Genomic DNA, 23,544 nt, shown 5'->3' with positions numbered 1-23,544 from the left:
TAGAACCGATCTCTCGGAGAGACAGGGGTCTCTGGGCTCTTAGCGCTGAGCCCCGCTTCTCCTCCTCGCCGTTTCCCTCCCACTCCCCTCAGCACCGTGCTTTAATACTGCAGGGCCATGGGATGAAAAACATCGTGGTTTCAGGGTTGTGGTTCCCATTTAAAGTCAGCCCGGTTCCTCTTTTTTCAAAAAGTAGTGAAAGAGTGAGAAATCTGCAGACGGATTTCTGGATAGATGTGCTTCCCTCTATTCCCGATCACAAGCTCCGTGGGCGTCAGACTTTAAAAACGGCGAATAAAAACTGAAGTTTTGTGCACAGCGAGTCTCTGATGGGTTTGTGAAGGATGAACAGAGAGAGACACTTTCATGTTCGAGGCCAGAAAAACAACATCGAATGCCCGTTTATGTTTTTCGCAAGCCGATGTCCGTGGGAGAGTGAAGGAACAGTTTTTTTTCTTTTTTGCGCACAGAGCAAAATTGCAGAGACAAGCAGACATTACCTTGCAAAGTCAAGACCCAACATTTGCGATGTGTATTGACATATTGATTTTCCTTGGCAGCTATTGGCAGAAGGAGTAAGGAGGATGGGGCCATGTGTGCGGGTCCACGGGAGCTCGCTGAGATCCAGGCAGCATTATGCACACCAAGAGAATGAGGCTTAGCATATATTGAGTGTTTATGCTGCAGAATAGAAAGTGTGGAGCACCTTTGCTTAAACTCACTGGCTGTTAAATTGGGCTTAACTAAAAATCCCTCTTACACAAACAGAAAGTGATCCAGGGCTTTTTCTCCTCTCTTTTTTGCATAAAATCTTTTTCATGTGGGCATCTTGGCAAAACACTTTTTTTATATATACATATTGACGTGTCTCTCTGCTCTACATGAAAATATACAGTTAAACGTGTATGAGAAAGAGATGAAAAAAGAGAGGGAGCATGGCCAATAGATGAAGGATAATGTGTTGGAAGAGGTGATCTGGAGGAGAGTGAAGGATATCCATTGTTTGTCTTCTTAAGGGCAGGGCACACATGGGGGACAGAGCTGGAGTGTATGTGGATTAGAGTGAAGCTCTGTCCTGAATATATAACCAACCCAAGGTCTGCTCTCCTCTCCTCTCCTCTCTTCTAGCACAATGGCCATTATAGGAGTTGAGAGACGGTGAAATATTAACGCCCTTAAAGTATTCTTACTGGACACCTCTTTGATGTGAACAGATAAGGAGAATAGCACATGGCAAGCATGCAGCTTGTGCAGTCCGCTCACGTTTCTCACCTGATGAAAAATGGGTCAAAAGTGGGAATCCAGGTTTGGGATGCATTTTTGATGGGTTGTTTAGGAGCAGGGATGGGAAAGAGTAGTGTATGTCAGGACATATTTTGATATAAGGCAAAAAAAGTGATAAAATAAACTACAAAATAGTGCAACAATAACTTGAATGAAAACCAAATAAAGCATTCTCTATGTGAAAAATACACAAAATTCCCTTCAGAGAATTTCACTCAACTAGATTTCATATGAACAAAATATCAAACGGACTTAATGATCAAACAGCAACAAATATTAAATGCACAAGCAATCACTCGTGTAGCTACAGTACCTTGCTCCCTCGGCTGATAAGGTTAGGTGGTATTGTTATGCTTAGCAACGTGTCTTCAATTCTTACAATTTATACAGTCTCTTTGTAGCAACATATACAGTCTCTTAAGCACCTGAAGTTTTTCTGTGCCGTGCGTTTTCATCCGCTCGGTGCTCTTGTTTGCTGGCAATTAAGAGCTTAACACAGTAAATCATTGCCTTGGCTGTGTGGAGCACGCAGATGGCATGTGTGCATGGAACATGACCAATCATGTCAAATTGTTACGATTAGTTTGATTTATTTGTTTTTTTCGGTAAAATGTCCAACTGCTAAAATGAATGGATTAGTTTCTTAGTATAACAAGGGGCAAATGGCATGTTTCCACTGCACACGTTTACTCACTGACCTCTTGCTGATAAGAGTTGCAGCAAATGATTGTGTTCGATTTGCAGCTCGGGGTACGCTGCTTAGGAGTGCTTAAAGCTTGATGACGCATGTTACTGCACACAGATAAAATGTGTTTCTGGATTGGTGTACTCTGTACAAGCGGTGTAACCCAGGCTGCTAATCGAATGCACACAAACAAAGGTTTGAGGGAGAGTAGGTCTGATATAGATAAACTAGGGCTGTCAATCGATTAAAACATTTAATCGCGATTAATCGCACGATTCTCCTTAGTTAATCGTGATTAATCACCAATTAATTACACACATCTGTTCAAAATGTACCTTAAAGGGAGATTTGTCAAGTATTTAATACTCTTATCAACATGGGAGTGGGCAAATATGCTGCTTTATGAAAATGTATGTATATATTTATTACTGGAAATCAAACAACACAAATTAATGACAAATATTGTCCAGAAACCCTCACAGGTACTGCATTTCGCATAAAAAATATGCTCAAATCATAACACGGCAAACTGCAGCCCAACAGGCAACAACAGCTGTCAGTGTGTCAGTGTGCTGACTTGACTATGACTTGCCCCAAACTACATGTGATTCTCATAAAGTGGGCATGTCTGTAAAGGGGAGACTCGTGGGTACCCATAGAACCCATTTTCATTTACATATCTTGAGGTCAGAGGTCAAGGGACCCCTTTGAAAATGGATATGGCAGTTTTTCCTCACCAAAATTTAGTGTAAATTTGGAGTGTTATCCGTCATAACAAGCTGGCATGACATGGGCATTCCTAAGGTTTTCTAGTTTCATATGAGGCCAGTATCTTCACTCTAGCTTTAAAACTGAGCCTGTTACAACCTCCAAAATATCGATCGTGATAATGTGTTAAAGAAATTAGTGGCGTCAACGCGTTAACTTTAACAGCCCTAAGAAAAAAAATTAAATAATAATGGACCCACCCTTTAAATCAACAGCTTGAGATTTGGGGAAATGTGCTTTCAAGCCGAGAGTTAGATGAGATGATTGATACCACTTTCATGTGTCCACTAAATAGAAAACAACAGCCAGCCGTCAGCGCGCTTAGCTTTGCATAAAGCCTGGAAACAGCTAGCCCGGCTCTGTCTGAAACCAACAAACTACACCCACCAGCGCATTCAAAGCTCTGTAATTAACAAGTTATATATATGTTGTTTGGTCAGACACATTTTGTTACCTGTTTCCAGTCTTTATACAAAACTAAGAAAGCTGACTGTAACTTCACATTCGCCATAAAGATGTAAAGAAAGTGGTATTGTTGTATTTGTGTATATTTTCCAAAATGTTGAACTGTATACTTTTAGGCTGGAATCACAGCTCAGCATTGTTTTTACTCTCGAGATCCCCAGTGGGAAGAATAGTGTCTTCATGCATGCCAGACTACCACAGTACAACGGCACCGAGGCTTCATCTGAACCCTCATCTCTGTCCCTGTCACAGAAGACGGCATGTACTTAAGCAGGGATGTGGCAGGTGAAGCAGTCGCATATACCCGTCCCTCTCATCTCAGTGCCTTCCATATCCCCGCCTGGAAATAAACACACGTATTTGGATGCACACAGCGACACACGCTGAGAAGCTCACACTAACACGTGCGCATGTAACACATCGCAGTTACAGTATGTTTCAGCTGATGCTGGAGGGCTGACGGTAAGACACAGCTTACCCCCAACTGAGCAGGCATGACTGAACCTGAGTTTTACAACCAGCCTTATTGATTTACTCATTATCTTCTTCACAGGCGATCCCCCTGTAGGGGATCAAAGGCCATCACTCTATTCTACTCTATTCTGCTCTATTCTGTATATATGTATATATGAAGCTTAAAGGGTTATTTCACCAAATCAAAAAAACATATTTTCCCACTTACCCCCAGTGGTATGCAGGTTATTTTCATTTTATTTCAGAATTTTTTAAATATTCACCCGTTCAGAATTATTTTTCTAAGAAATAGTCACACTCATTATCCAAATAAACCAGAAAGACATGTTCCAGTTCAAGTTTTCAAATTTAATTTTTAATGCTTTGAGCACTCACTGGGGCAGCAGCAGAGGTTTCAGTTGTGGATATCTTGAAATCTCAGCACATAAAACCAAAACTATCTGAATACCATGGGGTAGATATGAGAAAAAAGATGATTTTGGCAGACTGACCCTTAACCAATGAACAAATAAACTAACTCAGCCATTAAACTATTCTATTCTAAGGCTGTCCACACATATACAGATATTTTTTTTAATTGTTATTTTCCCCTCCATTTAAAAAAAAAAAAATCTGTCCACACGACCTTCGTTTTACAAAATATCTACGCCAACACTCAAACGCAAAAACTACTCCAAACGCTCGCTGTAATATTTACATGTCACCACAAGTGAGATCACAAGTTAAGGGTCAAGTAATTTTGTTACCACCCTTCTCACTCCCTTTCCTTCGGCTTCATTACAGTCAGTTGAATAACAATTATTGTAGGTGGGGGGCTGGGATTCCTGGTTAAACTGCATGACTGTCAACACTCTGCTGTCATCAACTGTCTCTTTACATGATAAATGAAGATAATAAAGGGAGGTCATTCAGGTGTCAGATGTCCATAGCTCTTCTGAGTGCTCCAAACCTCGCCTTTAATTGCCCAAAAGCACATTCAATCACCATTCGGCCACGGCATGTTTAATGTGTTTCCTGCTTTGGCCTCCTGTGACTGGAACATTTTTCAAATGTAAAGTAGCAATTACTCTAACAAAACGTAAAGAAGGCAGTAGTCTGCCATCTTTGTTATTGTTTCTGGCGCATGCTCATTACACAAAGCAACAATGGGCATGCGCGAAATGAGGAGGACGTCATCGTTTCTCAAATGCTCTGTTTTACACGTCCACACAGATACACACAGGAGTTTTAAAAAAATTGCACCTTAGAAGGCATTTTAAAAAAATATCCGTTTTTGTGAACAAAAACTTTGCGTGTGGACGAGAAGCCAAAACCTAGAGGAAAATTTCCTTTTTTAAAAATATCTATTTATGTGTAATCAGGGCCTGAGTTTCAAAGTTCATTGTTGACCGTAGCTGTTCTGGAGCTTTCAACCATATCACATGATCTTCATCATGATATAATCAAAAGCTCAAAAAAACAGCTACTGCATGGACCTTGTGGAAAGGTTGTTTTGTATTAAATTCTATTCTATATCCTAAAGTTTATTAAATTAATTCTTGGAAATATTGAAAACAATCTCACTATAAAGTCTATTTAGTAGCTGTTCTGAAGCTTTAGATCACATCACATGTTCTTCATCAGCAGATGGGGTTTGCCCAGTTGTCATGGAATTGTACGTAAAGAAAAAAACTATTTCTGAGCATTTCGAGGGCTTCAAGTCAATGTTGGCTTGAAATAGGCTACGAAGTTCTAGGTCCAATCTTGACCTTAGAAACAGCAGCAGAGAAAACAATTAGGGGTGTAACGATCCATCAATCTGGATCGATATATTGATTCCATGATCAATGACCCAATGTCATCAAGCACCTCCTTCCTACAGAGCCCAGTAATAAAATTGTCAAATCATCTTTTAAATGCTTTTTGGGAGTTGATATAACTGTAGCTGCTTGTGTTTAATGAGCATATGATATCGTCTCATGTCGATCGATGGCCCCCTGAATTGAATCGAAATCGTATCGTGGCAGACTTGGCGATATCAGAAAATATTGTATCGTTGTCCAAAGAATTGTTATATCGTATCGTGATAAAACTTACACCCTTAAAAACAATCTCACCATCACATCATCGTCGTCATCGTGATCAGAATCATGACATGATCCAGAACAGCGTCGACATGGACCTCATGGTGAGATCTATTCTATTATCTTTGAAGAGCAAAACCTCCGACTGTCTTTCCACATTCCACTTTTTCTTACATTATGTGGATGCTGATGCATACATTGATGGACTCAGCTTGAGAATCAATGTGAGATTCCTTTGTTTATGCTGATGGTATTATAGTATAACAGTCAGCACAAATCACATCAGGAAGGAACTGTGTCATTGTGCAATAATTGGAATTATGCAAATAGTCGCGAGGCAGCACTTTGTAATAAGCACACTTATTCATATTTTTCCTTTTTTATTATTAGTTCACTCTGAGGCATGGACTTGCTTTTTATCATTTATGTGGTATTCATTATTTTTTGTCACCACCTTATGTTGCTTTCATTGTGTCGACTTGTAAACAGAAGGACATGAAAATAACAAGTGCATCCTATTGAACAATGAGCAGGGAAACAAAGTTAACAGTCAAAGAAGCTTTTCATGCATAAGTGTTGATTTCTCTGGGGAGGATCAGCAGGCACTTTTTCTCTCCCTCCCAATTCGATCCACTTCTGCGCCACTGTAAAGTTAGGCTCTGAAGAGACGGAAGAGAAATCCATACGTGTCTCTGTCTGGCCATTGATATTCTCCTTACTCCCTTCTTTTTCTCCACACCTCCATCACCCCATCTCTTTCTCAGTTGGTCCGTAGTGGCCAATCCATCCTCACGCCCTCCACTGGCCAGGTCAGGACATCTAATATCCCATGGATTCACACTTTCTCTCCCTCCCCAGCCGCCTGCACCCAAGTAACAGCACCGCCAACCCACCCACTCCTCCGCTCTGTCTTTCCTCTCCTCCAACCGCACATCAATCTTACAGTCCTCTCCTCTCTTTTCACCTTCTCCACCCTCTCTCTCTCTCTCTCTCTCTCTCCCTCTCTCTCTCCGTTGTGAGATGTTTGGCTTATAATTCTTTTGGTGTCCTTTTGCATTGTCCCTTTCCCCCTCTAAACGCATGAAGAATACTCACCTGCAGGCGGAGGATCACGTAATAGTCCTTCCGCCCACTTCCACTTGTGACCTCCACTTAGTCTGAATAATTAGAAGAGCTTTATTTTCCATCGGTTTTATGTAAGATAGAAAGCTTTTGCTTTATAAATGACTTTATATAACATCTATTTTTTATAAGTAAGGGATAATGCCCGATAAGGCGATCATTATCAGGAATTACACGCAGCGTTTGCCTCCGCGAAGTCCATTAAATCCTGATTATGGACACCTCGAAGGGCTTTATCCCGCTAATACCATGGTCACTTTCCAAAGAAAAATAAATTAATATCTGGACCAACCATAACCATCCCATAAGGTTCTTATGCAATGGAAACATTGTTCACTGCTCCAGTAAATACCATGGACCTTAGCTACGACATTGCAACAGGAAGATATTTGTAGTCCGTCCAGTTCCAGAACCCTTTGGCTCAGCTACGAGCCAGAAAGCTGACGTTATGCTTGCAAGATTGGTTTTGGTTTTTCAGAATAAAGTGCAACATAAAAACAGAAATATAACATGACATAACACAGTAACTTTGCACAGTCTCAGCAGCACTGCATCAATGAGCAAGCATAATCGTCACAACAATGATGACAACCTGTCATCCCCCTACTAAATATGACCAGCACAGCATTCTAATCAAGACACCCAACAAGCAAACAAAATCGTCCAGCGACAACGACACAACGAGAAATAAGAATCGGTACAAACAACAACAAAATAAGAAGTCAGCTCTGAAGAAGTCTACCTCTGTTTCCTTGCATTGTACATGGTAATGAATGAGTGTTTGTATCTGTTTGTCTTGACTCAGGAGAACCACAATAGTCGGTTTATGATGTATGTTTTTCTTCACATGGCTGGTAAGCCTATACATTGCATAAAATGTTTTTATTATTTATTCATTTATGCTTTTATTACGTGCATTTTATTCTTCGCCTGGTCCTCGTGTCAGTCAGTATATGCACGGGGCCACACGGGATGCCAGTGTGCATCTCTGACCATGGACAGAGTTCTTTATTTATTTACTCACTTCTGTCTCTGACATACTGGTGACTGCTGCTGTCTGTGTGTCTGTGAGTTTGTGTTGTCTGAATCTGAATCTGAGAATCTGAAGCTGGTGTCAGAGGGGTAGGGATTGAGACTCCTGATGAAGAGGGTTGGGTGCGCCCAGACCTCTTCACCCTCTTCACCACCTCTGGCTGTTGTAAAGAACAGTCGGGCTACTCTGCTGGACACCTGTAACTTTGCTGCATGTATTTACTAAAATCTTGATTAGCATAACGCTAACATAAAGCTAACGTTATGCTACAAGATTCAAAGTCACTAACATTACATATGGCTGAAAAACAGTAAATATAATTTGACACGCCAAGACAAGCTAGCTACCCAGTCATGTCACTTTTCCCCAAATCAATATCAAGATACCACATGAGAGGCCATGTGTGCTGTCGGCCGCAGCCTGAAGTAGCTGAATAGTGAATGGGATGTGAGTGCTTATGTGATACAAAGTAACAGCAAGTTCTGAGGGGCGGTGTAACTTGCAGCTTGTGTGTTACAGTCGCCACACTATAGTGTTCAGAAGATGAAGCACTGAAAGACAAATTTTTTACACGCAGCACATTCATTTAGAACGGTCAACAGACAATTTCACTGGAACTTAGGTGTCCATCAGCAATTTACATCCATAGCTTAATGTAACAACCGTAGTCATTTTAAGCCAAACCATGATGTTTTTTTTTAACTAAACCTAACCAAGTAGTTATGTAGCGTTTTTTTATTAACCACGTGTTCAAAATCCGAGAGTAAGTACGTTTCCCTCGAAACGTAATTGAGGATGCAGTTTAGTTGTATGGGAACGTCATTTTGTAGGAGACGGGGTAGGAACATCGCAGTTTCACTGTAAGGAACGGACTTTGGATGCATTCACACCAAATTAGCTGTTGCAGCGATTAGCGCGAGGTTGTGCAGCACTCATTTGATCGACCCATTTGATTTGATCGCTGGTTAAGTGATTGGCCAGTTTTTTCTGTTTCAACTTTTTGCTGCTGCTGCTGTTTTTTTTTTTCTCGACATCCCCGGCGATTCCCGCCGAAACACAACACCCACATTCGGATAAATGGGAGGACCAGTGCTTTTATTGCAATGCCTGATTAGGTGTGAATGCAGCCTGTGATGCGTGCGGTCAGTGGGGCTAACGTTACTGTAGTAACTGTTGATGGTCAGTAAGCACCACCAAATAGCAGGCTGAGATATCTAGATAGATGGATGGATGGATGGATGGATGGATGGATGGATGGATGGATGGATGGATGGATGGATGGACGAGGGAGAATGTGTACAGGAATTGCACGTATGCCATATTGGTTGATAAGCCTAATTCATTATGGGAGACTGAAACAGCCTGTCTTTGAGCAGAGAAGCCTGCGCTGGATTGTGTTAAAAGCACAAGAAAAATCAAAACGAACCCTGACAGAGCTATCTGCATTTTCTGAGCACGCGTACACTTTTGAAGCATAAAAAGAATGGCATCCTCAACATTAATTTTGGCCTGCTAAGCAAATTGCAGCGGCTCCACACATTTCCTTGCCAACAACTCTAAAATGCTCTGAAACAATCCTCTCAAAAGTTTCCATCACGTGTGAGGAGAAGGGAAGTTTGGAAAGAATTGTTTTTGGTTTTTATGAGAGGATGTCAGATGTAAACAAATAATACTCTTCTGTGACAGCATCTGGTGTTTGGCTCTCCTATCATTGCTTTTTGGTCATGCTGCGCCTAACCTCATTCTGTCACAGACAGCAACACCCCCAGTGAGAGCAGCGGTGATAAAAAAATCTAAATTAATGTGCAATTTAATGTATACATAAACTCACACCTGGAGTGGCTGGTGGTGCTACTGTAACTGGGAGGCTGCTACCATGGAGACGGCTAGATGCATTGTTTTAATGCAGTTAGTTTCTTTTGGCTCGATGTGGGGAGGAAATTAGACGGTTACACACTGCCACACACGATCTTGGGCCATTTCCAGTGAAAGAATTAGGAAATTAGAAAAAAAAAGAAAAACTTAAAGTGCAATTACTCAAAACAAACCTGACTTAAACAGTACATTTCTTGAGTTGCTCAGACTTTTAGAGTATTAAGATGCAAATTAGGCTGCAAAATGCCCTTATTGCTTTTTCTTACATGTAATTAGCCATTGTGAAAGGTGATAACATTCAAATGTGGAACCTTTTGAGGAAAGGGGTCAAATTAACCCCCATAGGTTGCGTATTAAAATTCTGCACAGCGTTACTCAGGTTTTTTATATTTTAAAAGCAGCATGAAAACTTCACTCGCCCCCCTTCAAAAAAGGGGTGCATCTCTTAATTACTGACATAGAGCCAATTTGCGTCGAGCGTGTCTCTCAGTAGATAATGATAATCATTATAATTGCTTGAAGCGTTTGTTTCATGCAGCAAAAGCAATAATGTTCACTCAGATCTCCTATAATAAAGGCTCAGCACTTGGCTTCCTCCAAGCTGTTATACAGTGACTGGACGTGAATAATCATTAGTGAAATTGAAATGCAGGGGTAAATACATGGCGGTGTCTGTCCTCTCCTCTGTACTGCCTGACTCTTTTTGTCGGTCCCTGGGTACGGCGCCAGAGACTGATCAAAGACTGACTCTGATTCACTCTGAATGATCAAGGAGAAGAGACAGGGAGCTCTGTGATTACTGAACATTGACGTTGTATCAATTTCAATCATTCTACAATACGCGGCTGTCACACACAAGGTGTATCATGCACTCCGTCTGATCACCTGGGATCCAGCGGTTTGGCTGTTATTGATCATGAGGGGTATTCGTGTATTTTTCATGAGGGCAAAGAAATTTTGTGATAAAAACTGCTGCTGGCTCAGATCCACTGATTGCCTTGAAAGATCAGGGTTGGAGAAGTGAAAGAGGCATGCTCTACAACTACAGCTGCACTGGTTTTAAAGCAATAGTTCGACATTTTGAGAAATACGCTTTTTCGCCAAGCACCAACCTCCAGACCACTTGAGGCTGGCTCCAAAAGTGAGTCAATCCCCATAGACACCAAGCCCCCAGAAAGTGCGACGGACTTTCAAAGTTGTCAAACAGCAGTACTACAACTTCCGTGCCCGTCACATGATGCCATTGGGCCCAAAAATACTTTTTCCCATAGACTTACATTGGAAAAGAGACGTCCATAAATCAGCAGATAATTTTTTTTTTTAGGCGAATCAACTTTCCAATATGATGACTTGTATAGTCCTTATATAAATCATTAGGTCCTTAAAGTTGTAAAACGCCCTAATAGCCGAATCCAGAGTTATTTTCCTTCCTCCGTTCATGTGAATGAGCCCCAGACCGCGGCTGGAGCGAGGGCTGGGAGGCAGAGTTAAAGAAAAAGCTACTGCGCCTGCTCTATGGGCCCAATGGATGTGGAAGATCGCCAGATGATCCGGGTACTTTATCGCTAGGCAGTCGAGCCATTTTTGCTTCATGCGCCACAACTCTCATAGGACTGAATGGGGTCAAGCCTCCAATGCTCTATCCAGTTCTCTCTATACATCCATAATAGGCCCCCATGTTAAAATGCCAAACTTTACAGCAGAAATAAACATGTTTACAGCCTGGTACAAAACGGTTTTGACCTCTATAACTAATTTCCCCATTCATCACAACTGTATGGGAGTGAATTTATATATAACTAACCCGTTTAATTTATATTAAGGCCTAAAGTTAGGCTTAATTGAGGGCTTGACGCTTTGAGTGACAGATGGGTGCCGTACCAGGTCGCTAGGTGCTAGCTGTCTGCTCTGCTGCGTCATCCAGCCCGCCTCAGCTCCACCCACAATCCACCTCTTTGCCCATTTTTGGATGAGCCGGGAGTTAGGCTGTGTCATCACTGCCAAGAGACGGCCGGAGCCACCTACTTTGAGCTTCACAACGGCTCTACAGAAACTTATGGGTGACATCACAGAGACTCTGTCCATATTTTATAGTCTATGTTTTTCACTTACTTGCCAAGATGAGAAGATCAATACCACTCTCATATTCAGCCCTGTATGTCTGGTAAATACAAGACTATATTCAGCAGCTGGTAATCCTTACTAAAACCAAAGAGTGAAACGGGGTGATATGTTCTATTCTTGGCCCAGAACAGCGACTGATTCCAGTCTTTATGCAAAGTTAAAGTTACTGTGAGGAACTTTTAGCTGGTTATGAAACACTCTTAATTTAATGCTGATGCCTCTATATGAGCAACATAAATAAACAAGACCATCAGTGAGAAGATTGGCTATTTAGTAATTCTTAATGCTCGTCATCGGCGCCACCAGGTCGGATTCCGCACAAAATCAGATGAAATCAAGCAGGTTCACCAAAAACTCCTTCATCTCAGACTCCAGCCAACCGACCACAGATAGACCCAGATCCGGCTTCGTGCCGCCTTCAACCTGCAATCGGAGCTCTGGCGGGAGGTGGAGAGCTCTGTGCCAGTCCTTGCTGGGAGCCAACACCGGCAGCATGTTACTAGAGGCCCAGGCCGTATTGCTGGGCCCGCTGGAGGCAAGGGAAGCACGGGAGAATCAGAACCAGGACGGCGTGGGGCAGACTGTCAGACCCTGCTGCAGTAAAATGAGAGGTTTTCTAAAGGGAATCTGATGCTTTGAAACACTATCACTTTTGTCCACAGGGACCGCCCAAATCAACACAAAATGAAAGTTCCTTGTAGTAGCTTTAAGCTAACAGGCTGCTGGGCGAAGCCTTATGTCCACGACTACTGTAACGGTGTCTTTACAGGTCTCACTAAAAAAACTATTAGACTCAGAACACTGCTGCTCGAGTCCTCACTAAGACCAAGAAAGTGGATCACATCAGTCCAGTTCTGAGGTCTTCAAAATACATCTGTTTGTTTATAAAGTACTGAATGGTTTAGGGCCAAAATACATATTTGACCTTCTGCTACATTATGAACCATCCCGACCTCTTAGATGGCCTGGGGCAGGTCGGCGTTCTGTCCCCAGAGTCAAAACTAAACATGGAGAAGCAGTGTGCAGTTTTTATTCACCACATATTTGGAACAAACTCCCTAAAAACTGCCGTTTGGCTTCAGGTTCTTTTATATCAAGGCTGAAGACTTTTCTGTTTGCTGCTGCCTTTTATTACACTGCACTGTAACTATTATTCTTGTATTTTATACCTGTCTTATTGTATTTTAGCTTGTTTTTAGTGTTCTATTCTCTTGGCTCTTTATAATTGTATTTGAAAGTCCTTTTGTTTCTTTTTGCACTTTGTCTGAATGCTTTTGATGTTTCATTTAGAACACTTTGTATTGCCTTGCTGCTGAAATGTGCTTTATAAATTAATTTGCCTAGCCTTTATTTACAGATATGAGAATGGTATTAATATTCTCATCTAACTCTCAGCAAGAAAGAAAACAAAATTGTTTTTCTAAGTTTATTAATTAACATTAAATACTTTTTATTTAATCGGTGAAAGAAATAGTGTAGAAACAAGAAGTTGTGGTTTTACGGGGTGAAAACGTCACAGCTCGACAAGAGTTGAGAATCTGCATCAGACGTTTGTAATAACAGCAGGACAGAGGGGGAGCGAACACTATCATGTTTTTGACAGCAGAGACTACAGCTAAAAGAATTGAAAAATGACAGAGCGTTTTGGTGAATTTTATGTTTGTGGGTGAAACCAAGTCACAAGGTAATTGTTTAACTTTGTTAAAAATCACTAAGTTTTCTATTTTGAATAGCTAGTGCTGTACTGGATGGAGAATTAAATATGCACAGTAAAACCAAAGACACAGGCTTCATTTCTTCAGAAAGACAGAAATACAAGAAATGTATGAATTTGAATGCTGAATGAGAGATTGTATTGAGTTACAGAAGCTAGTGGACTAGTGGTCATGACTTCGGCTCTCTATATTTCCCAGACAAATATACAAGGTACAGGGTAACTAAATTGCATATCTTCAGTGCTACGGTTTACGCAATAGGACGAGCAGCGTAACATGATTGTGATTGGCCCCGGTGCAAATGTTTTTCTCGGGCCCTCAACCCAAACAGAAGCGCACGCTCGTGAGCATACACACATGTACACACACAACCACTCCAGACAATTTGAAAGCAGACAATTGCAATACAACCATGGAGTGGCTCACGGTGCAACTCCCATACTGCAAACCAGCCTCTGATCAGCACCACGGACAGCAGCTGGAGCGCCAAATTTATCAACGTTAATTTAACAGAACAGAAGTGCATATAGCGGATTCAGTGTGGACACGGTGGAGGAATGTGATTTTTGGGCCTTGACAGCTTCTGGGCCCCGGTGCCGGTTGCTCCTTTGATATTTACTTATAACTTTAATAACTTTGACAGCCCTAATATATATATAATATGTCAAAGTTAACGTGATTCGTTTTAATGGCACTCATTTTTTTAACGCAAATTGCAATTTTTAAGGTTGTAACAGATTCAGTTTTAAAGCTAGAGTGAAATACTGGCATCATATGAAACTGGAAAACCCAAGGAATGTCCATGTCCATGTCATAGTAGCTTGTCGACAAGGAGGCTAAGTACGCTCCAAACTTATGCTAAATTTTGGCGAGGAAAAACTGATATGGCCATTTTCAAAGGGGTCCCTTGACCTCTGACCTCTAGAAATGTGAATGAAAATGGGTTCTATGGGTACCCATGAGTCTCCCCTTTACAGACATGACCACTTTATGATAATCACATCCAGTTTGTCAGCACACTGACACACTGGCAGCTGTTGTTGCTTGTTGGGCTTGAGTTTGCCATGTTATGATTTGAGCTTATTTTTATGCTAGATGCAGCACCTGTGAGGGTTTCTGGACAATATTTGTCATTGTTTTGTGTTAATTGATTTCCAATAATAAATTTATACATACATTTGCATAAAGCAGCATATTTGCCCACTCCCATGTTGATAAGAGTATTAAATACTTGACAAATCTCCTTTAATCGCAATTAACTATGGACAATAATGAGATTAGTCGCGATCAAATATTTGAATCGCCCTAATATATGTGTGTGTATATATATATATATATATATATATATATATATGAGATACAGATATATATATATATATATATATATATATATATGAGATACAGATATGACAGTTGTATCAATTCTCGTCTGTAATTCTCAGCAATAAAGCAAATAATGTATATACTTAAACAACTTATTCCTGGGCTATTTTGGAAAGATGAAAATAATCCACCCTTGACAACATCCAAGAAATGAGAACAAATTCTTCGTCAAACAGAGTGGTGGGGGGAAAAAGCATAGGAATATTTGATGTACGACCAACCATAAATGGATTTAGTTGTCACAGCGCGGTTGTTGCATGGTATGAGGATCACAGCACCGCCGCAACAGAGATGTGAGGTGTCTTATTTCAACAGGGAAAGTGCTTCTCCTGAGGTGACTGAGCCGTTTTGTTTTGGTTGTGGTCGAGCGGTTTGCTGTGTTCTACAGGTGCCATGAATAAAACATTCAGACCGGTTATAGAGGACGCACCGTGGCTGGAGGGTCAGCTGTCCAACTGCAGCTGGAGAATAGAGGAGCACCCCATCAGGAGAAGTGGGCTGCATCGCCACCGTTTGATGGGAAAAGCTGCAGGGGCGAGATACCGGGAGATTGGGTGCAGATTTAAAGCCTCATGTTGCATATCCACAGGTAGGCTGCCACAGGGTAATACCCTTTGAGGATTACATCAATATCGGAGCTAAACATGTAATCATACACTGAGGCCACGCTCCGGATCCGTCTGGATAACCTTCAGTCCCATCAGAACGAATTGCCTAAGCCGGATAGAAGCTTCTTGGAATTATTCATAAGGGGAAGCTGATGAACATCACAAAACATTTTTCCCCAATATGCATGACAGAGGATGAATTTTTCAAAACAGAACAACAGTGACTCTACTGCTCAGTGCTTTCCCGGGGACGGCGTACAGATTCACACGAACACAGTGTAAAAACACTGCTCTATTGTACTCTTATATGCCACGACCAGCTTAATCACTGAACCTGAGAATCAACAGTCCATTCAGAGCCCTCTTCTCAGCCATGAAGTAAGCCGAATGGATTCAAGATACAATCCTGTAACTTTCACTGTCACTTAATTGCAAGACTACTCCTTTGATTAAGTCTCTGCCTTTCTCCCCCTCTGTCTGTCCCTCTGGGAAATGAGAAAGGAGGGAGGGGGGGGCATATATAAGACATGACTGGCAGCTCGTAGTTTATTAACAGCTGCCGAAAGCTCTTCTCTACTATAGCAGATGTTCTCTTAAGGATTAAATCTGCCTAAATAACATGATAACAAATATAAATGCTAGCTGAGATCCGGTCTGCTCTCAATTACTGCGATTCTCCCTGTAAAAACATGATTAACAAATTAAAAAAAAATTCCGTGCCCAGTTATTACTGGCTTAGATGGGCGAGAGAGGGATGGCATGCAGCAAAGGATTTAAGAGCTTTCCAGTATAGAACAGAATATGATTTTGGTTTGTGTCTCCCTCTGGTTGGGGCAAAGGGTCAGCCAGCTAATGCAGAATCTCTGCAGTAGGTGAGGATATTTTAATACTGGGGCCACATTTTAAATTGACCTTTTGCTCCAGAAGTAGTGAAGGAGCTCCTGAACCCAGGCTCGCCCACAGAAAAGGCTTCACCCCTGAAAAAGTCTGGTGAATATAGCCCTCCCCAAATCTGCTGTACCCATGTATCTTTCTCCAAACTAAAAACAGACATGTAGACTGTGAGAGACTTACTCAGTGATGGGGGCAACATACAATTCACTCTAACATTAGCTCATAGTCAGGTCATGTGACCGGTCGCCCACATTTTTTGGTGGGCGCCCGGTTGTGTACAGAGCTGATCCTGATCCGCAATGGCCATGTAAGCATTTTTCCATTGCCACACAGTCACACCTGACACCCCAGTGCTCCCACTACAATCCTCCCTCCTCTAAAACCATTTGCTCCATCTGTCGGTAAGAATAAGTAGACCTATACAGAACAGAACGAGGTATAAACAAACGTTTATTCAATAGAATATTATCTACAGAATCTTAAGATAAGTGAATATTAACATTAACATTTAATTAGAAATTGTAGAAAATATAAAATGTAGAAAATAATAAAATACATCACTGAGCTTTGCCAGTCCTCCCAATATTATACAATTAGCTTTTATATACAATGTAAATAAAATATAAGCCTAAAGGCTATGGTTGCATAGCACCTGTAAATTATAGATAACGCTTTTATTGATTTTATCAGCTGCATCAGGGCCGTTCAAACTGACTCCCCGTGGTTTCCTTTTATACATTTTCAAATATAAAATACTAGTTATACTGTGGCTTGGCTGGATACTTGATGGTCATTATTTACTGAGAGATGTGCATCATATAGCCCAGTATGCCCGGCTAATCAACATTTTGAATTCAATATTTAATCAATAGTCCATGTCAATCCATCGCTTTCCATCTTGCTTTAGTCCAGAGTTGTTACTAAACCTTGACTGAGAGACTAGATGGATAATTAGTGTCTTGTTTTAAAATGATGTGCGCCTATGAGGAGAGTAATCATTCACTCCCACATATCGTCTGGACTCCCCACAGAGGCTGCTGCTGGAGTTTCACTTAGTGCACGCGCATATGTACGCGTGTTCACGAGCGACATGGTTATCTTATCCGGGCTGCAGTTTATAAATACCGCTGCCCGTTGGTGTTTATCTAACGTAATAAATAGGCCTAGTTGTATTTCACTCTCAGGCACAAAGTCACAGAACACAGACTTGGTAGTGGCTGGCGAGCAAGACACAGATAGACCAAGAGATTCACTGCCCAGCTACCTAGGTTACACTGAAAGCTAGGCTACATCAGCTTAGTTATTGTTATTTGCTGACATCAGACTTGGAGAGGAGAGAAACAAGTTTACCTGATTGCTGTTCCCGCAGTTCACTCTCATTGTGTTTTTTTCCCCCCTCTTTTCCTGTATAGTTCAGCTTCATCCTCTCACTGAAGCTGTTAACATTTGACACGAGGGGGAGGCGAGGCCCTTGCATAGTTTATAGGGCCCTACACAACTTGCATAACTGAGCGCATAGGGCCACCCTGCGTACAAAAAAAAAGTAAGAAAAAGACCACCATTTTCCAGAGAGGGGGTTTTCATTATGAAACATGCTACACTTTATGAAAGCAACAATTAATATAATGTTTATATTTGTTGTTTTAATAAGTAATGGTGAATATTTTGGTCGCCCACTGCTCCCTCCCCTAGCGGCTGGGCCCTAGAGAGCTGTCAGGGTCCATTTTAAGAGCAGATCCGAGTGTCAGAACAGGTCTAAGAGGCTAAGTGAACAACAATGAAATTCCAGTCCTCTGAAGATTAAAACCAAAAGAGGAAACAGTTTCAGCCCCAAAGGCTGAGGACACTAGCTGCTGAACCATAATTTGCACTTTATGATGATGATCCACTTATTTATTGTTCTGTGACTGAATGTTTTAATGTTTGTTTTTCACTGCAAAGAGCTGCTAAACTGTTTTTCGTTGTTTTCAATGACAATGACAATAAAGTATCTATCTATCTATCTATTAATAATCAGTGGTGATGTAAATCCATCTGCAGGAGCTCTGTAGGCCACTAATCTTTAACATCTAAATGCATAACACATTGAGCATGTCTTAACATGCACACTAGTATCCCAGTTAGGATCTTTTTTTTTTTATATCCTGGTTATGTTTTGCGCATGTAAACATGCTGGTTTATGAAACCTGGATAAGCCCTCAGCCCCGGTTTTAAGAAACCTGGAAGTGCTAGCTGGAATACTCCTGAACCCGGGATATTGTGGCTTGTAAACACCGTATCCAGGTTTTTTAAACATTGTCTGCCATGTGTGCAAGCACTTTCTCTACTTGAGTTATCTAGTAGTTAAATGAAAGTGAAAGTCTGAATTTCGTCACTTTGGATGGATCTGGATCCTACATTTCCCAAAATGCCACCAGCATCCCTTCATTATGAATTTGTAGTCTGTGAGCCCAACATCATCCCGGTTATTTTGTCAGACTTGACAAGGTCTCTTCCAGAGCCACAAGAGACCTTTTTCAACAGTTTTTAAAGGGCTGATCGGTACTCTCCGTCACTAAACTGACCTTTATATGTCAATTCGGTGGAGGTCCCCATTTAATGTTGTAGCTGGTGGAAATGGAGCTAATTTCAACCACTTTATATACTGTTAGGTAGTTAAATATGTAGCAATGCATCACATTTTATAAGATGATCATCGATTTTGTGTGAAAATTCTGTAACTAGTCACTGCGGCTGTCAAATAAGTAGTAGAGAGGAAGTATCACAAAACGGTATACCCCAGTACAGTATTTGAGTAAATGTACTTACTTACTCTCCACTATGCTGCTGAGGTAAGAGCTGGATGAGGCTGCCACAGTCCCTTAGAAACGTGGTAACCAGGTTTCTCCTGTTCCATGTAAACATCACATCCTGAAATTATCAAAAACAAGATACAAATGTGCATGTCAACATACTCAAAGATGTTTGATGGAGGACCATTACATGTGTTACACAGGTGTAATTAAACCAGTGCTTCCAAACCTGGGATTCTGGACCTCCAGGGGTCACAGGATAAATCTGAGGTGTGGTTTATATTTTCCAGACAGTCCTTTAAAGATACTCAATACAAAATTCAGAGCATATCTATTGTCTCCACATGGCTCTCAACATGGTGACGGCTAAGTCGGCGGGTTCACAGCGAGCAGTGCTAACAGCGCTAACAGAGCAAACAACGGCAACAGTGCAGACAGAGCTAACAGTGAAACCGGAGGGTGAGCGCTATGATTCCACGACATTATCAATTGTAACCGCCTTATGAGCCGTGAGCTAGCCAGTGGTGCACGTTAACGTGCACTAAAAGGCACTCGCGGCCGGCCAGGCTATATGAAAACAAAGCACAGAGAAGCTTGGATTACAAAAGTGAGAGAGTGACTTCATTCTCTGCTCAGGTAGACATTACTCCTCTATATCTTTACATAGCAAATGGTTGTTTACTGCTATATTCATGCTCTGGATATCATATGGAGCAGCTTTAATGTTTGCTTTTATCATGTAAATACTGGATAATTCTCCCTCCTCTGGCCTCAAACATTATTCAGAAGAAAAAAAAAATACTTTGGTCAACCTGGTCATAATTCATACAAATGGTGATGATTGCTCAGACGAACACATTGCTTCATTTTACGTGCCATAAAGTTTGTGTATCACGGCCTTAAACTGGTTGTAGCTCCAGGAAGAAAAATCGATGAAGATGAACCATGTGGAGAAGATTTATATCTATGGTCTGTGTGATCTATCTGAATTTTAAGCAGGCGAAACAAAGTCAACGCAATTTCAGATAAAGAATAAAATGAACATACCATTTAATTTTTATGTTAATATCAAAATCATTCAAATGGCCAAAATACAAATGTTCAGTGAGAGAAAGCGAGCAGCTTTTGCCCCGAGCAACATACTGTACTGTGTTCTGCAGCAACAGCAGAAATCACACCTCTAACTTTTTTAATTACACCCTTGAGAAGTGCAGTTGACCTGTACAGTGATGTCTGCCTGTCTCAGCGTGGGCTCCCCGGGCCAACCCCGGGTCAGCTTGTCCACCCAGAACCCCTGAGATCCTCTCCTCAATGAGGCCCGCAGTGCTTATGGAGTCTGGAGGTGTGACCCATGAAGTGGTTCACCCTCTCCCTGTTCACAACAGAGGACCCACTCCTCCTCTAATTTAATCCTCTGAGCTTTGAGGGTGAAGTAGACGCATTACACACACATGCGCACACACTGTTTTTTTATCTGGCAGTAAGTGAACCCTGTGGAGGCTATACTGATGTATATACATTAGGGCTGTCAAAGTTAACACGATAATAACGTGTTATGCCATTGGTATAAACCAGGTCATTCTAGCTGGTTGGAGGTTAAATAACGCTGCAAAGTTACGCTAAATTAAGGCGTGGAAAAACTTGCATGGCCATTTTCAAAAGGGCTCCCTGGACCTCTGTCCTCAAGATGTGTGGATGAAAATGGGTTCTATGGGTACCCACAAGTCTCCCCTTTACAGACATGAACACTTTATGATAATCACATGCAGTTTGGGGCAAGTGATAGTCAAGTCAGCACACTGAGAGCTGTTGTTGCCTGTTGGGCTTGAGATTTGTCATTGTTTTGTGTTATTAATTGATATCCAGTAATAAATATATACATACATTTGCATAAAGCAAGCATATTTCCCCACTCCCATGTTGATAAGAGTATTAAATAATTGACAAATCTCCCTTTAAGGTATATTTTGAACAGATGTGCGATTAATTTGCGATTAATTGCGATTAACTATGGACAATCATGTAATTTATACTGATTAAATATTTTAATATTCCCTATATACATGAATTTTACTTCCCTCATCCCTAATATACATGAATTTTACTTTGAAATTCTGTCTAAATTTGATTTAAGATGTTTTTTTTTCTGTTTTCGTGCTCATTTGAATTCTCAAACTCATCTTTTCTACATCTTTCCACCCCCATGTCTTGGATATGAATGCAATACGTTAGAGGTTAAGGTGTGAATGTACGTGACGTGTCATAGAAGAATAAAAACAGGCTGTTTTTCCCTCATCATCCTGTCCTCGTCAGTATTCATCTCTTGTAGATGATCATGAGGGTGAGTATATGCATGGATGTACAATATGCAGAGTTATACAGGTAGGTGTGTGTGTGTGTGTGTGTGTGTGTGCGCGTGCATGCATGCATTAGCATTACTTTTGTATCTGCGGATGAATCCAGACACTCACCTTTGTTTATGCGTGTCATTTCACGCATGCGACTGTATGTTTATGCAGCAGCCCGAGCAGCCCTATTTGCATCCGAGGTTTTTTCTTCCATTATTCACCCCCCCCGGCCTACAGCATGGCTTCTGGCCTGCAGCTCTGTACCAGCAGCTGGGCTGCACAGCCTTCCCCAGGCTTCCCCCACAATCTCTTGCTCTTTATCATGCATGGCACACCGCTGGACTACTGCAGGCACAGAACACTTCATCACCACGGCAGCCTGCGGAGAGAAGCAGAGACAGACTGGGAGATGGGCTTAGGGTTCAAGAAGACCCCTATTAGGACGGGATATCCCACATAGGCTGACGGGCTCAGCTCAGCACTTTCTGCCCCAGTTTCAAATATAAGTTGTTGGGGGTACAATAGGACGTCCTCATGTTTTAAGATTATTGGCAAATTGCTTGGTGATAAGGTTACGGATCAACTTCATTTTAATTCACTCAAACCAGCAGGCGTTTCCCCTCCTTAAATTCCAGCCTGAGGGGATCTGCGGCTAACAGCCTCGCGGAGTGGTTTCAGCACAGGATTCTGTCAGAGGACATCTCCGCTGAGAAAAAATGTTGAGTTGAGACAGATGGGAGCGGAGGAGGGAGACTGTTTCCTGGTGTCAGCTCTAACTGGGCTTCGGAGTATTGGAGCTCCTCTCAGGTACACTGATATCATCCCTGACTGCCTGCTGCGGAGAGAAACAGTTGCACCGAGGTGTCAGCTTTAAGTGGGTAGGGGAGTTTTGTCACCGATCAGCTATCAACATTTCACAGTGTCTCCTCACTGAGGTGTTCTCTGAGCCCCGCTGGATGTGGCTCTCCATTCCTCCCCCCCCTTTCTATTTTTATTTCTCCTCCTTTAATCTTTGTCTACACACCTCTCTCTCTCTCTCTCTCTCTCTCTCTCTCTCTTTAGCTCCTTCCTTTTTCCTCCCCTGTCCTCTCCTCACCTTTTCTCAGGAGAGTGAATAATCTCTTTCGGCATCATGGATAATGGCCGCTCTCGACAACAGAGCTGTCTCTCCAATTCATCAGGTCTGACCTTCAGGGTGCATCTTGATGATGAGTGCCGAAGGTAATGACACCGCTCCACTCCATGAGAAAAATACCCATAGTGGCGAAAAACTATAATCAAATCAAGTTTGCATCAGATGTGATTGCTCGATCTGATATGATTGTTACTGCGATGACACAGACAAAGTGTTGACTTTCTTTATTGGGAGTGTATTCTTGGGCCTCTCATTTAATTTACACGGTATAATTTTCACTGCGTCTGTGGCTAGTCCTTGAGAGCACTTTGATATTCAACAAAGCACGGCAAAATTCATTTGTCCGTGTTTTCAAAAAATGTATATTAAAGGGTTACAGCGTCCCTGCAGGCATTATGGGGACAGGAGAAAAAAAAAAAAAAGAGTGGTGGCCGTGTAGCAGTGCATGCTAATCTCCATAGAGACTTCTCTATTGTCTGCATGTACGTCTGTTCTGCACCCTGCCAAGCCGCCTGAGCAGAGTCGCTGCCTCATAAAGGACATTCTCTATCCGCTCCTGGTTCTGGGCTGCCGTTCAACCGTAGGCAGGCTGCTTCCTGCGTGTGTGGGTAGAACAACTCTATATCATCTGTTGGTTTGAATAGGCGGCTCTTTGTGGAAGCGGCTTAGTGTGTGTTTGTCACAGACCCGGCCGACACATGTTTGACAGTGATCAAATATTTGTGGTGTGTGTGGAACCTCCTACTCGAAGCAGTGAAGGGCAGCTCCGCCGAATC

General features: G+C 41.8%; 1 long non-coding RNA gene across 1 annotated transcript; it reads right to left on the bottom strand.

Moving 5' to 3' along the window:
- Window positions 1-6,099: 6,099 nt before the first annotated feature.
- Window positions 6,100-17,993, bottom strand: LOC141774806 (uncharacterized). Its single transcript, XR_012595471.1, has 2 exons — window positions 17,844-17,993; window positions 6,100-6,398 (listed from the first exon to the last, which is right to left on the bottom strand). It is a non-coding gene; the product is annotated as an uncharacterized LOC141774806 (long non-coding RNA).
- Between the last annotated feature and the right edge of the window lie 5,551 nt (window positions 17,994-23,544).

This window comes from Sebastes fasciatus, chromosome 10 (genome assembly GCF_043250625.1).
Source record: "Sebastes fasciatus isolate fSebFas1 chromosome 10, fSebFas1.pri, whole genome shotgun sequence".
NCBI lineage: Eukaryota > Metazoa > Chordata > Actinopteri > Perciformes > Sebastidae > Sebastes > Sebastes fasciatus.
Note: the sequence above shows the minus strand (reverse complement) of the source record. Positions and strands in the feature narration are given on the sequence as shown.